At 39.0% G+C, this 13,664-nt stretch overlaps 1 protein-coding gene and 1 pseudogene across 2 annotated transcripts in view; both read right to left on the bottom strand.

Annotated features, from left to right (window-relative positions):
* Positions 1-13,664, bottom strand: part of LOC148506021 (protocadherin gamma-B5-like) — a 519,059-nt gene that overhangs the window by 265,432 nt on the left and 239,963 nt on the right. The gene's annotated exons all lie outside the window — the stretch shown is intronic.
* Positions 4,900-7,494, bottom strand: LOC148506028 (protocadherin gamma-C5 pseudogene; annotated as a pseudogene).

Here is a 13,664-nt window from a genome sequence, read left to right as displayed (position 1 = left end):
TCCTCAGAGAGCTGAGAATGTTCACTACTAAACATCTAAAGACATTGCTATATCTACTTTGGACATACCAGCTAACTAGTTTTGCTAATTATCTGTGTCTTCTTCAAAGCTGTATGAGACAATTCCTAAAGTAAACGATGTGTGTACCCAGCAACGGCAGATGTATCTGGACGATATATCAGGTGATCCGTACACACTACATGATCTGGTGTTCGACCGCTCAATATGTAATTCCTCCGCTGCATCTAGAATCATGGTGTCGTTCCTCAAATCTTCAGATTGACCTGCACTCCGATTTGTCGAAAATCATCAAATAAGTCGGAAATTGTCAAATCGTCCAATTTATCGTCTAATGTGTACCCAGCTTTACACTTGACTTATTATTTTACATGACATTATTGCTCTCATGCTAACCATAAATACCACTTGGAATCAGTGAATACATTTGCAGTATATAATCATTTCAGATACCATATTACTGAGTGACTTGCATATGTACATACAGCAGTAAACACCCAAGTGATTAGATTTATTTTTATTCTATTTTTTTCCTCTGCCCGAAATTACACCTTATCAACTGACTGGCTGAGATACTTGCATTTGTAAGATATATTATATATATATATTTTTTACAAATACAGGGAGTTCAGAAAATCCCTCTGCAGTGACTGTGTGCTAAGTGTGTGACAGACAGTGGCAGCTCCAGAGGTGGGTTGCAGTGCAGTCCAAAATTAAATTAAGAGAGCCACTCCAACTGCCACCCCACACGCTGCCAAACATCATTGGCCGGCACTCACTGGCAGTTGGTGTGGCTTCCCTAACTGAGTTTTTGGAATTTCACATACTTCAGACACAGTCACTGTGGAGGGACTTTCCAAATTCCCTATATTATCTCACTCATGAGAGTTATATTATTACTGTATCATTATTATTGTGTATTGTGTATTTTAATAAATGTTGAACTACTATCTATGAATATATATGTGAATGACCCTGTGTATATAGCACCACCAAATGTTCTTTTTGAAAAAAATTGAAGTGTAACATATCAGGGTTGCAGCAGTACCCCTGTGCCCACTGCTGTTGCTTTGCTGTTACCTCTACTGCTAGGTCACTGTACTGTGTGTAGTACTTTTATGTGACCTTGCTTGACTGACATATTGATCGTGCATATAAAAGATGAAGGATACCAGAGACTGCTTGTTACCTGTATTGAGCACATAGATAAAATAATATATTTACTTTATACTTTCCCCTCCAAAATATTGCAAAAAAATCATCTTAAATTCCCTTTTGCTATAATGGATTGCTAATGCTATGAAACCTAACCACATACTGAAAAAGGAGAATAACACAAAAAATAATGATGCAATATGTTAAATATTTCCTTACAACATGGAATATTTTAGGTGCAGCTATGCAAATTGCACAAAATTCACCCATATTTATTATTCCAAAGTAAGCTTAACCAGAGAATAGAATTATGTTTTAACTGTATTTAAACAGTAAGTACAAAGAAAAGTTACACATATATAGATATGTCAAGACTAAGGGCCTGATTCAGACCCACTCGCAAGCGGCTGTCCGCTCGCAAGTGGGTCGATGTTGTGCACTGCGCATGCGCATGACGGCGGGAGCTCCGTCGTGCGCATGTGCCAGATGTGACGAGCGAAGGACTTTCCTTCGCTCGTTGTGTCTGATCAAAGGGGGCGTGCTGTCGATGTTGATTGACAGCACGCCCCCTTTGGTGGGCGTGCCGGGGGCGTGCCTCCCTGATGGGGGCGTTTCCAAGGGAACGCCTACCGTCAGAAGCCGGCCCACTGACATCACTAGTGATGTCAGTGGGAGTGATTTTGGCTCTGATAGAGCCAAAATCACTCCGGGCCTTGTGGTTGAAAAACTCAACCGCAGGCTCCGGCTCGCAGTGGCGATGGTCGCAATGGTCAAGACCATCGTGGCCATCAAACTGCACGCTCGTATAGGCTGTGGGTGGTGACCCACAGCTATACGAGCGTCCAGGAGGACATTCCATAATTATGGAGGGCGGCCCTCATTCAGAGCGTGCGCTCCGCTCAGAGCGTACGGCTCTGTATGAGGGCCTAAATCCTCAAGAAACCAATGAAAATAAAATATTCAAATTTAGGATTCAATTTTAAACAGAGTCACTCCCAATTTCCTGCAATAACCATTAGCTATATAGTGTTATATTATCCTTAAATACAAATTGAAAAAAACAGACAGAGAAAAGATAAGATTTTATCTGGTGCACTAATAGGGTCAAAATATCCTAATGACCAACTGGCTCTCTGAAACAATGTTAAAATATAACTTTTATTTTTATATTCCTTAAAATTATAGTAGCTAAGTCAAAAATATGGGCAAAATATGATTAAAATAGAAGAAAGTAATTAAAGAGTGTATACATATGTAGAAAAATAGTATTGAAGTGATTTAAAATTCCACCTGGCACCGGTCTGTTCCACCCGATGCTAGTATCCGATGCTTATATGGTGCAGCTTTATTATATGTGTTCACAGTGTCAGTATTACTACACAGTGTAAATATCACAAATTGCTACTAGGAAATATAGGTAGGAACCTGCGCTTCAATATAGCGGATGCTGCACTTCAGTCCACTGAGGTGGTCATACAACACCTCATAAATACAACATAAACAATAAAAGTGTGGAAAAAGGCGCAACCTTCTAGAATATAATAAAAAAATATATATAAATATAAAATAGTCCCAAATATGTCCACAAGTTCACTAGAGAAATAGAAGAAAGTTTCCTCCTTCAATTTTCAGAGTAGAATGATTCCAACAAATAAGATCCTGGTGGTTGACATGCAAAAAAAGGAAAAATCGCAATGTAGCATAATACGTTGATTTTAATCACATGACATGAATAATAACACAAAACAAACATGTATCCAACATTTAAAATCCTCCACCAATATCAAAACAGCGTACCAGAGATGGCGGTGTATAATGCACACCCATTCACATACAAGCCATAAACTCCAAAGTCTCCCGGGTTCAACCTGGAATGGCAGCTCCTGGATGTGCACTCCTCGCCTTGATGTTAAAAAATCCACTGGTACTGTGTTCCTTTCACCAACGCATTTCAACTCCTATTTGGAGTCTTTTTCAAGGTGTGTGTAGTTGGTGTTTTAGTCAGTCCTTCAATATCCCTTACTACCCTCTGATAGGTCAATCTGGGTAGGAGGAGTTCAATAATAAAATCCATTTATTCAATAATAAAATCCAATAAATAAAATAATGAATAAATTGATTTTATTATTGAACTCCTCCTACCCAGATTGACCTATCAGAGGGTAGTAAGGGATATTGAAGGACTGACTAAAACACCAACTACACACACCTTGAAAAAGACTCCAAATAGGAGTTGAAACGCGTTGGTGAAAGGAACACAGTACCAGTGGATTTTTTAACATCAAGGCGAGGAGTGCACATCCAGGAGCTGCCATTCCAGGTTGAACCCGGGAGACTTTGGAGTTTATGGCTTATATGTGAATGGGTGTGCATTATACACCGCCATCTCTGGTACACTGTTTTGATATTGGTGGAGGATTTTAAATGTTGGATACATGTTTGTTTTGTGTTATTATTCATGTCATGTGATTAAAATCAACGTATTACGCTATATTGCGATTTTTCCTTTTTTTGCATGTCAACCACCAGGATCTTATTTGTTGGAATCATTCTACTCTGAAAATTGAAGGAGAAAACTTTCTTCCATTTCTCTAGTGTACTTGTGGACATATTTGGGACTATTTTATATTTATATATTTTTTTTATTATATTCTAGAAGGTTGCGCCTTCATCACAAATTGCTACACCAGGACAGTAGTTATAAAGTGGGGAGTATGTGTGATATTGGATACTTCAATATCACACATACTCCCCACTTTATAACTACTGTCCAGGTGTAGCAATTTGTGATATTTACACGGTGTAGTAATACTGACACTGTGAACACATATAATAAAGCTGCACCATATAAGCATCGGGTACTATAAAGTACGTAGAACAGACCGGCGCCAGGTGGAATTTTAAATCACTTCAATACTATTTTTCTACATATGTATACACTCTTTACTTACTTTCTTCTATTTTAATCATATTTCGCCCATATTTTGGACTTAGCTACTATAATTTTAAGGAATATAAAAATAAAAGTTATATTTTAACATTGTTTCAGAGAGCCAATTGGTCATTAGGATATTTTGACCCTATTAGTGCACCAGATAAAATCTTATCTTTTCTCTGTCTGTTTTTTCAATTTGTGATAACGATAAGATTATAAGGTTGCACCTTCACATACACCTAAAAACTATAATTTGAATAATAAAGGTGAAGTTTAAGGGTCTTGAAGAATAAACAAGATGTAATTTCTCTGAAATAGAGATTTATTCACAAACTTATTGGTGCGAAATCACACCCCTTGTTAGCTATCCTTAAATACAGTTGAGAAGCAAGAGGGAAGATGAAAAAGGAAAAAGTCCAGTTCATTAAAAGTCAAAATGAGAAAAATAAAAACATTTATACATGCAAAGCAATCTGTGAACTTATACATGACCCCCATAGTGGCCATTAAGTTGACAAAGAAATAGAGAATTCTGCACCATGTATGGTATTTCAAAAGTTGCATTTCTTTCCTACTTCTTGGCCAATGATGTTCCAAACACCAATAACTACCTTTTCCATTTATAAATCACAGTTTATGCATATCGGATTAACAAACTAAAGTTTAATTGATTATCATTGTGTGGTCACTTTTACCATACAAGGTAAAAAGAGAATGCAATCCTTCATTAATTATGGCCCTTATAATGTGACATGGCACTTTATACAAAATATATAAGTATATATTCAACCTTATATTCCAAATGAATGAGCATTGTCAGGATGGAAATTTGTAAAATAACTCACCTTGTCTGCGTCATTTGCACAGCTCATATCTGAGGGATTATCGGTACCTTTAGCCATATCTTTAAATTGGGGAAAATCCAGGGACTTCTTATAACTGAAATCCTGCTGTTCGGCGACTGGGGGAAAGTTAGTTGGGTAATATTGTCCTTGGGTCCCTGGGGGAACCATCCTGACCTCCATGTACTTTAAGGTTCCATCTGTGTTCAGGTAAAGAGCCGGCTGATACTGATCTGTGTAGGGTTTGGATTGGGATCCACTAAGAAAGCAGCAGCTGTTACTGTAATCATAACTTTCTTTCTTCAGACACTTCACCAATAATATAATGAATGTAACAAGAGACACTAAACTGATAGCCACCAGGGAAATAATTAAATACAAAGTCATATCTGATGGGGGTTTGGAATTTGTGATAAAATGACCAGATTTGGGTGTTTCTACTACAACCTCATCTGCTATAGTAATAAGTACAGTGACTGTCGCTGATAAAGGAGGATTCCCATGGTCACTGATAGAGATGAGAAGTTGTTGCTCTGTATTTTCTGTGTCCTGAAATCCTCGTACAGTTCTGACCTCTCCTGTATACTTAGACACATGAAACAACAAGGAATTGGCAGCATCAATGAGACTAAAGACTAACCAGGCATTGTGACCAGAGTCCAGATCCACTGCAGATAGTTTTGTCACCAAATAACCAGCAGATGTAGATTTTGGAATCCTCTCTTGTACAATGAGATCGTCAGAGTGTTCTGGATACAGCAAGGTGGGGGAGTTGTCATTTGTATCCAAAATGAATATAAAGACAGGGACAGTGGAAAATAACTTTGGGGATCCAGAATCTTCTACCTTTATGGTGATTTGTAAAACCTGGATGTGCTCATAGTCAAATGAACGCTGAGCATATATATTACCATTATTAGTATTAATGTAAACATACGAAGATACAGAGGAACTGTCTATCTGGCTCTCAGCTATAGAGTAAACCAGATCAGAGTTATCACCCTCATCTAGATCTATAGCAGATACTGTACATAGGAAAGTACCCGGGTCACTGTTCTCCTTAATAAAAGCATTATAAGTAGACTGTGTAAATGTTGGTGCATTATCATTAATATCTGAGACTCTGAGAATAACAGTTGTCTTACTGTACAGAGGGGGAGACCCTAAATCAGAGGCCGTCAACTCAATAGTGTATTGGGAGATTTTCTCTCTATCCAGATTCCCATCTGTGACCAATGAGTAATGATTTTTATTTGGTCTGATTTTAAAAGGCAGATTAGGTGACATATACAGCTGTATTTCTCCATTCTTTCCAGAATCCTTGTCTCTCACATTAACAAAACCGACAATAGTTCCTAGTGGAGAATTTTCTGGTATATCATGTATTGTGGATGAAAATTTAATATCTGGAGAATTATCATTCACATCTTCTATTTCCATCTGAACAAGACAGTTACCTTCTAATTCAGGTGTCCCTTTATCTTTTGCTCTAATAGACAATTCATAAAATGGTAACTCTTCATAATCTATTAATCCATTGATATAAATTTCCCCACTCAGTTCATTTAAACCAAATAATTTTCTTGCAGATTTAGACGTGTGCCCATCGAATGCGTACTGAATCTCACCATTTGCACCATCATCCAAATCTGTTGCATTTAATGTTAATAGAACAGTTTTTAAAGGGAGATTTTCCTTTACACTGATTTTATAAATGGACTGATCAAACATCGGTGCATTATCATTAATATCTAATACATGTATTGTTATGTGACAGGACCCTGATCTGACCGGCTCCCCACCATCAGTAGCTGTGAGAGTGAGATTATGTTTTTGTTTTTCTTCCCTGTCTAATGTCTTCTCTAGTATTAGCTGAGGAACGAGAGTCCCATCTTTACGATTCTTTACAGATAATGAAAAATAAGGATTCCTATTTAGCATATACTGACTGACACCATTATCACCAACATCTAAATCCTCTGCAATCTCTAAGGCAAACTGAGCACCAGGACTCGTAAACACTTCTGTAATTTTTATAGTATGATCACTGGTTGAAAATGTGGGGGAATTATCATTTATATCCAGAATTTCTATTTCCACTTCAGAAAGCTCCAAAGGGTTTTCAACAACTGCCTCCAAATGCAAAAAACAACTGGTGCTTGATCCACACAGGTTCTCTCTATCAATCCTGGATAATACAATTAAAGCTCAATTTTCTTTATTAATAGAAAAATATTTGTTTTTTTCAGGTCTGAAATTTAACCTGCGATTGGAGAGCTCTCTAGGTCTCACCCCTAAATCCTGAGCTAAATTCCCCACAACAGTCCCTGGCTCAGACTCCTCAGCAATAGAATAACGTAGCTGTCCAGAGACCCAGCCCCAGCTACAAAGGAGAAAGGAAAACACTACTTGCCATTTCCAACACTGAAAGGAGCCTCTGATGTCCATATCTTAAATTGTTTTTCTCTTGATTTCACATAGGTACTTTATAATCCAAATGCTTCTTGTTTAGATTTTCATACTTCCACCACTCAAAACATCCATACGTAGAGACAAAAGGCATCCATAGGTTTCTCATCGAAGCAGCAGCTTTTCTTTGTGTGTGAGAGGAAATATGGGAGGGTGGTTCACCGAGCCAGGGGGAGGAGAGTGCAGTGATGATATTAGCAGATCTGCTGGTATAGTAAAAAAATTTGTGGATGACGTTGCTGCCCTCTTTTGGGCAATATTGTTAACTTCACTCTACAGCTTAATAGAGCAGTGATAATGAATCACACTCTAAGTAAACATGTTACCTTAGAAATAAAATTCTGCTTTGTCAAATGAATAAATAGGACTTTTACTTATTTCTGTAAAGAGTAATTCAATGCTGGATTAGCTCTTTGTGTGTTAATATTGAACTACTTTTATATTTCTGGGTTTTTATTTACAAATTTATAAACGTTAATGCCAGTGTTGTGTGGTCAGGTGAGGCAGGATAGCAGAGCCTTTCCTGTCATACTTAGGTATACTCCAGAGTTTTGACTATAAAATTGTAAAGATATAATATCTTTTTTGTATTATTCTAATCATTTTTATAGTTAGAACTCTAGCGCAAAAAGTGTATGGCAGGTGAGGCACTGCCTCCCCTTTTTACCTTTTTTGCACATCCTTGATCAAAACACACCAAATTTCCATCACTATATACTGATTCACCTTTGTATAATGCCCACATGAATCCTCGGGTTCATATATGTGTCTATAAATCTGGCTCTGATTCTAGCCAGTGCCTCCCCAGCCATTTACCTCACCACACGGCACTGGTTAATACTGCATCATATTTAATGCTAAAATTCCATGTAAAATTCCATGTAAAATTCCATGTAAAATTCCATGTAAAAGTTATTTGCTGTATATGTAGAAATTATACAAAAAAAATACTTATTTTATAATTAATATTTTGTTACACTTTATTTGAACAGTATCACTATGTTACACATATCTGTTCTACAGTATGTTTAAGGGAGGTAAACTAAATATACCATGAATTATACTAGAGAAATATACATTGAAACAGAAGGAAAGAGGTTGACTAGAACTTACAATCTCATGGAAAAGGAACATCCATGTAGATTTCTTGACATGAAAATTATATTTCTTTATAGTTAATTAATGTAACTTACTTGTATATGCAGCACATGCAACAATATTAAAAACTGCATATTTACAAAAGAAAAATTCAGGATGCTATACTTTACTACATGTTGAATGCCAAAACATTCGCTTTAATTCAAATAATTGTCAAAATACTATAACGTGATTTACTAAGTGGAGGAAATGTGCTAATATACACTCACAGGATGCAGCTAACTACCATCTTATACTGTAAAATTGTTGTGCATATCCATCACATACTGTTATCCAGGTGTATAGTGCCATCAGGGCCGTAACTAGGGTAGTGCGACTAGTGCCATGGCACAGGGCATTGCAGGGCAGGGGGCGCTATTTGGGCCTGTCAATTTTCCTGTTTATTATAATTTTCACTTGTAGCTACCTCTTCTTTTATCCCCGGCATCTCCTGGCCTTTCCTATCTCTCCCCTATGTCCCTATTTAAAAGGTTGGGGGGGGGCACCAATGCTCTCTCTGGCACAGGGCACCAAAAAGTGTAGTTACGGCTCTGAGTGCCATATCTATATAGCTAATAGCAAAATTCTGAAATAAACATTTAATTACTTTTGTAACCATGGTTGTGCCAGATTTAGAAGATTTGTAGACAGGGACGCCAAGAGGGGGGGAGCGGGTACTAATTACCCAGGCCTGGGCTTAATGGAGAGGCCCAGCATGGACATGGGTACACCATCCCCTGCCACCCTCCCCCTTACCTGTCAGCAGCAGTGTCACTGTCTTTGCAGCCCAGCACATGCTGCTGTGTGCTGGGCTGCGGTGGTTGCAGGGAGGCTGCTGTCTCTGATCAGCAGCAGCAGTGTCCACTGGCTGTGTGGGGGGGAAGGGGGAGTGATCTCACAGATTTTCTTTCCCCCCTGCATCTGCCCCTTGCTGTGGGGCACAAAGGTGCCCTCGTATGGAGCGCTCGTGACACTGCAAGTACTGTTTTTTTGTAAGGAGGCAAAGCCATGCCTCCTTATATTAGGCCATGCCCCCAGGAATTACCTGGGCCCGGCCAGGCTCTCTATGGCCCTGTTTGTAGATAAAACATAAATGCATACAGTATGCACTGTATATTTATTACAGACATTATCATTGTTGTTGAGTATACATTTTCAATAATGATCTGGGTCTTTTCCATTTGACTAAAGTGCTGACTTGAACAAAAAATAATAATAGTTTTATCTGTTCTGTTTCCTATTGTTCAGCCTACTATAGATATATAAATACAATGTGGCTGACGCAGACTCAGTGGTGTATTTATAATGAGTGCAGGGTATGCAGTGCACATGGGGGGCCCACATAGCACACCCTGCACCCATATATAGTTATACTTACCTCTCTGCAGTCTCCAGAGTGCTGCTGTACAGCGCCAGGCTGGTGCAGCAGAGCAGCAAAAATCACAGGGAAAATGGCGGTAGCAGTAGACATATCCCTGTGAATAAGGCACAGGCACCATTTTCCCAGAGACCTGTGCATATGAAGTAGATTCTGGCATCAAGCCACTGTCAGAGAGGACGGGGCCCGCACTGAGTCTGCATATGGGCCCTCTCTTAAAATACCCCTGTGCAGACTTCAATGTACGCCTTTTTATGGAGCATATTGTGCTTGATTTCACACTGCGCATGCTCCAAAATCTAGTGTACACAAGTCATAGGTATGTGCAAGGTGTGTGCAGGCTTTGTGCCCGCACAGTACTTAGGTTGCCCCAACCCATTCTCCTAACTGTAATCGGCAGGATTGGCAGACACCAATCCAGGCGATTTACCTGGGAACGGGGCTCAGAGTGAGCCACCCCAAGTCATTGGCTGTACCCCCACAAAGAAATGAGTGGTCTGTGCCAGGGGGTGGCTAGGTGGGATCAAGGCTATGTCATGTACACCACTCACAAAGACTTTCTTCATGCCTATGTCACAAATACAGATGATGTAGAGTCAGACGCATTTCAATTGCATCTTCACCTGTAACTGATGAGGCAGTACTGGGCTGTAACAGGACCTGTGGGCCATGCAATATGGCTATATGTAGTATTTGCGGGCTAATTCTAGGCTGGTGTAAATGGACACTGAGGACAATGATGAGTTGCAAACCAAGCATACAGATACCATAATACTTTGCAAATGGGAGAATAGATGCAATATTTCCATGCACATAATGCGTAAGACCAAACGCCTGATTTTTGTGCAACTTTTCATCAGGCCTAATGTGTACTGTATAAAATGAAGTCCATCTATAGTACAGTATAATGACAGTTCAATATAAAATTAATTTATCAAAAAGGTCTGTATCACTATACTTAGGGAAAAAAGTTAAATAAATGATGGCATAATGAGATCAAGTATAGTTGCAAGCATTGGGATAATATCCAAGGATATCTCTGTAGTGTACAACTGAAGCAATGGTAGATATGTCTCATGGCAGTGTCACAATGCACAGCAGACAAGTTATATTATCGGGATGGAGATAAGCAAATTAGTGGAAGTAGCTACAACTATAGAAACAAAAAGATATAAAAGTACAGTGGCAGCTACACCAAATGGTAATGCTATAAACCTGCCTCTCCACAGTGACTACTGTTTGTACCAACCACCCACTGGCATGATAACAATGTTCAAGGTGCAGGGCTACAGGGAGGGATCTGCAAACAGTGCCATCTCCCAGGGCACAAGGTCCTGGGGGCAGCACGGTTGTTGCCACATGGCCTCTGCATCTAGCTCGCAGGGTGCCTGAAATGACACCCTGCAACATGTAGTACAGCTTCACTGCTGCTTGGAGCATCCAAAGGACACTCTGGGCATGCACCCTGCAGTGCATAGAGCTGCCCGGAGCATCTTCTCCTGTCGGTGGCCCTGCCTCTTCCCATAACATCATGGGTTTAGGGCAAAGCCAGGGCAGGGCGTTGGTGAACACTGCTCTGGCACTGCCAAGATGCCATTAAACTCTGTGGTCAACAACAAAAATATACCCCAAAGCAAAGCCTTACATGCTTTAAGCAACATCTGACATGCCAGTGATAATGCCCAGCAATACCTAATATCTTATGTGCTTGCTATAATGTTATCAACTTGTAATGTACCAGTATAGTGATAAGTACCAAGATGACCTCATAATCCAGTTAAAGTGTCAGAATCAGAACCATACAAACAATAATGGAAAACAATATATTATATGCCACTTATCTACAATTTTTAGATCTAACATGTCATGGTTAATGCTCAGCAACACTTTGGGGTTTATTTATTACTAAGCCTTGGATGGAGATATAGTGGACGCAGATAAAGTACCAACCAACCAGCTCCTAACTGTCTTTTTTCAAACAGCATATGACATATCAGATCGGAGCTGATTGACTGGCACTTTATCTCTGTTCACTTTATCTCCAACCAAGGCTTAATAAATAGACCCCTTAATCTCTCAGAAATAGGGCCGTATTCAATTTGAGGCGAAAAGTCAGTTTTCGCCTATTTTTGGAGAAAATTTTTCCCCGATGACGACATTTTCGCCTGTTTGGCTTTTACCCCGTATTCAATTTAGAAGACTTTTTGCCTAGGCGGAAAGTCAATGCAATGTAATAGGCGAAAAACTATCGCCTATTAATAGCAGGCGGAAAAAAGTGCAGAATTGCGGTTTTGGGGTACAACATTGCGGGAACCCTCGTGCAGCCTTAAGACAGTCCCCTAAAGGTAAACTGCGTCAAAAAAAGTTTAAAAATAATCGGGACACCCCAAAAAAATAATGTTTAATTTTGGAGGTAAAAAAAAAAAGGGGGAACAAAGTGCCAAACTATCTAAATTAATTCAGGTCGGGTCCCCATGTAGGTGTTTTCTTCATTGCGGGTACAAGCGGCAGGTGCAATTTTGCAGATTTTTTAAAATAACTTTAGGGACTTAAAAAAATACTTACCCCCATTTTCATGTCCCCAAATTTGATAGGAATAGTTATTTTCCCCAAAAAAATAATCTAAGTGCTATTCTTTACCACTTCATCATAGCCGCAAAATTGCACCTTGCACGGCTATTACAAACCCCGACTTCCTTCAACAGGCAAAAGTGGGGGTAACCATAGTGATGTCCCATGTCTGGACATCTTTAGGGGGGTCCCAGGCATATTTCCCAAAAATTCCCGTTTTTCTCGTAAATGGGGTGAAAGGTCATTTAAAAAAAAAAAAAGGATAATTTTTCAATTATCAATAGCAGGTGAAAAAAAGTGCAGAATTGGTGTTTAGGGGTGCAGGCTTAAAAAAAATTGCCTGCACCCTTGAGTAGAGGCAGGTGTATTTTTGAAGAATTTAAAAAATTACCTTTAGGGACTTAAAAATATGCTTACCCCCATTTTCATGTACCCCAAATTTGATGGGACCACTTATAAAAACGAAAAAAAAAAACCTAAGTGCTCTTCCGCATCACTTCTTCAATGTCGGGAAAAATAACCACCTGCCGCTTCTATTTAAAAAGCCGACTTTCTTCTGCAGGCAAAAATGGGGACACCCATAGTGATCCCTGTGGTCTGGACATCTTTAGGGGGGTCCTACAATTATTTCCCAAAAAATCCCGTATTTGTTCGCCGATCCAAGTTTCGCCTGTTCCCGATTTCGCCTACTTTGGAATTGAATACGGGGAATAGCTGGCACGCGCGCGATACTTTTCCACCTGGAAAACAGGTGAGGAAGGCAAAAAGTCCAGCAGGCGAAAAAGTCTGGACTTTTCGCCTCAAATTGAATACGGGCCATAGTGTCAAACATGCCATTGTAATTCCCATCCATCAAGATCCAAGACCCTTGGATAATGACTTAATACTATTGTTAAGGCTCAGCATGATCTAAAATATTCAGCAAAGTCAGAGTTGTCACTAATAATGTCGCAAAATATAAAATGTTGTCATCTATAATGTCCCTTAAATAATGGGTGGTTTCCTCATACCAAGTTCACTGTACTGTAACTAAAGTCCAAGTCCAAGGATAGTTTTAATAATAATTATTATTATTGATATTTCCTCAACTTGGAGTATTATATATATATATATATATATATATATATATATATATTCCATAGACAAAAAAATCTTACGA

This window comes from Taudactylus pleione, unplaced genomic scaffold, assembly GCF_031769625.1.
Source record: "Taudactylus pleione unplaced genomic scaffold, aTauple2 ptg000431l, whole genome shotgun sequence".
Taxonomy (NCBI): domain Eukaryota; kingdom Metazoa; phylum Chordata; class Amphibia; order Anura; family Myobatrachidae; genus Taudactylus; species Taudactylus pleione.
The sequence above is the reverse complement of the archived record's forward strand: the minus strand, read 5'-3'. Positions and strand labels throughout refer to the sequence as shown.